The 2,914-nt window shown below is 55.3% G+C and overlaps 1 non-coding gene across 1 annotated transcript; it reads right to left on the reverse strand.

The window, feature by feature from the left end:
- Positions 1-1,580: 1,580 nt before the first annotated feature.
- On the reverse strand, positions 1,581-1,651 carry TRNAG-CCC (transfer RNA glycine (anticodon CCC)). The gene has a single exon. It is a non-coding gene; the product is annotated as a tRNA-Gly (tRNA).
- Between the last annotated feature and the right edge of the window lie 1,263 nt (positions 1,652-2,914).

The following is a 2,914-nucleotide window of genomic DNA, read 5'->3' on the forward strand; positions in this document are numbered from 1 at the left end:
GTTTACAGAACAAAATAGTTTCTTATTAAACGGTTAGTACACATGTTGCCCTATGACAATGGTTAAGAACCCCACTACATGTCAACACTGTCTTTGGCTGCAAAATTTAAAAGCTGCCAACCGACTCCACCATCAAGATAAATGCTATTCTTAAACCGTATATGAAAACATCAAAAAAAGTCCACAAAGAACAAAATATCAAAATGTTAAATAAAGACAGATCAGGCCCTGTGCTTGCATGCAGGGGCGGATTAGCCAATAGGCAAGGTAAGCACGGTGTATACCTTGCTTACCAGACCATCTGTAGTGAACAATTTCACATTTTTCTGCCACATCAAAGAGTCCGCTTCTAGGTAGGGCTGGTATCTGTCTCTCTCCCAACCCCACAGCACCTTCCCACAGAATCAAAGCCTCTTTTCAAATTTACAATCCCTGAAGGTGGCAGATGACCCAGTAAGCAAAACTGGTCACTGCAGATTAGTAAGTAAGCACAAGTAAGCCCGTGCTTACCTTGCTTACTGGGTAGCCTGCCCCTGCTTGCATGGCTCATATTTACTTTCTTATTTGCCCATCAGCCCCATGAGGTAGGGACTGGGATAATCAATACCCCACTTTATAGATGAGGAAACTGAGGCACAGAGAGGCAAAGCAACATGTCCAGGGTCACACGGGTGTCCACTCTCCCCTCCTGCACCCCTTGGCCCCTTGCTCAGCACCTTCCCCCCCGGTCCCCTCCTTTCTGACTCCCAGCCTGTCCCCATCAACTTTCCTGAGCAACACTGCCCGAAATAACCATGGTGTCAGCTGCTGGCTGGCTGCCCTGTGTCCCCCGCCCACGGCCCCTCCATGCTATCTCTCCTCGGACCGGTGAGAGAGAGACCCGAACTCGAAGGCTCAGCATTGGGCAATGTGTTGCCCCTGTCTGTGCCTCAATGTCTCCATCTGCACCCTGGGGCAGTGAGGCCCATGGGCAGGGGGCTGGCTGGCTGTGTCACCTTCTGGCTTCCTGTCCAGCAAGGTGGGTGGTGGGAGCCAGGTCCCCACCTGCCTGAGGGAAGCACTGTTCATTACACCTTCCTTGGGGGATAAGCTCAGCCCTTCCAAATTCCACATTTAAATATATGTACAGTTATCACTCAGGCGACACGGCAGCCTCCAGGTCTTGGGTGGCAGATGCTATAGTGGTTTGGAGGAGCTCAGAGCCAGCCGGCCAGGGTTCAAATGCCTGCTCCACCACTTAGATGCTGTGTGATCTTGGACAGGTCACTCAACCTCTCTGAGGCAATGGCCTCATCTGTAAAATTCGATAGTAATGTTGTTAGCTACTGTTGAATCAGCCCCCAGCTCATGGAGACCTCACGCACAAGGGAACAAACGCTGCCTGGTCCCGAGCCACCCGCATGATCGGTTGCAAATCGGACCACTGTGATCCATAGAGTTTCCACTGGCTGATTTTCGGACGTTGATCGCCAGGCCTTTCTTCCTAGTCCATCTTAGTCTGGAAGCTCTGCTGAAATCTATTCACCATCCTGGCAACACTCAGGCCTCCACTGATGGATGAGTGGTGGCTGTGCATGAGGTGCATGGGCCGGGAATCGAACCCGGGTCTCCCACTTGGGAGGCGAGAATTCTACCACTGAACCACCGCTGCACCTATATAGTAACCACTGCTACTGAGGATTCCATTAAAGCACGGAAAGTGCCCAGTGCATACAGTAGGTGCTCAGTATGACTCCTGGGGCCCAGGTGCTGTGCTACGTGTTCCAAGCATCCTGGTATGTAGGCGTATGAGGTGGGCCCATTTTACAGAGACAGAAACTGAGGCTCCAACTACAGCTGCGACAACTGCAGGGTTGCGCCTGCGCAGGGATTAGAGCTGGGTCTCAGCCTCCAGCGCGGGCGCTTACCCCATTCCCCTGTGAGGCCCAGAGAGGGGTGGAGACGCCGCCTGGCTGCACAGCAGCGCAGAGCCAGCCCACCGCGTCCTGGTCTCAGGATGGCGTCTGGATGGGGGCGGGCAGCGCGGGCCCGGCCCTCCCGGTGCCGAGCTCCTGGCGGCGGCGCAGAGCGTTTCCATGGCAGCCTGGCGGGAGCCGGCCAGAGCGATTAGGCGTCCCGAGGAGCAGCTGCTAAAAATAGCTCGCGCCGCATGGGGCTCATTAGTTGCAGGGCTTTTGGCTGCCAGGTACCCCCTCCCGGCTCTCCTTACCTCTTTGGCTGCAGGGAGAGGTAGAGGGAGGCATAACCTGACTCTCTCCGGCCTGGACCGGCTCATCTGGGCAAATCTGGGCTCACCCCTCCCCTGCCCTGAGTCCTTCCTTGGCTCCCCATTGCCCTTGGGATTAAGCCCCGGCTCCTCACCACAGCTCTGCAGCCCCCAACTCCCGCTTATCCCCTGACTTCATCTCCCGCCGCTCTGATGGCTTTCAGGGGCTCAAACCCCCCACACCCCATCTCTGGACCTTTGCTCCTGCTGTTCCATCACGCGGATCACTTTTCCCCTTCCTTTTCACCCTTCATATCTCAGCTTAGACATCACCTCCTCTAGGAGGCCTGAGGCCCCAGCCCAGCTCAGCCCTGATCACGCTGGGTTGTTATTGCCTTGTGGCCTGTCTGTCTCCCTCACTAGCCTGTGTGCTCCGGAGTGTTTTTGGTCCCAGCGTCTGGAATAGAAGCAGGCTCCCAGCAGTTGCCCAGTAGATGCTTGTGGAGTGAACGAAAGAATGAGTTCGTCCAGCTCCGGCAGAGGGGAATAGTGGTGGGCACTCAGGTGGAGAGTCTCCACTGTCCTCTGTCCTCAGGCCAGAAGGTCAGTAATCCACCCTTTCTCATCCTCCTGCTTCCTTTAGGGGAGGTAACCCGGCTGTGTGACCCAGGCAGCTCACTCACCCTCTCTGGGCTCCTTAAAACCAAA

Source organism: Trichechus manatus, unplaced genomic scaffold (assembly GCF_000243295.1).
Source record: "Trichechus manatus latirostris isolate Lorelei unplaced genomic scaffold, TriManLat1.0 scaffold00057, whole genome shotgun sequence".
Taxonomy (NCBI): domain Eukaryota; kingdom Metazoa; phylum Chordata; class Mammalia; order Sirenia; family Trichechidae; genus Trichechus; species Trichechus manatus.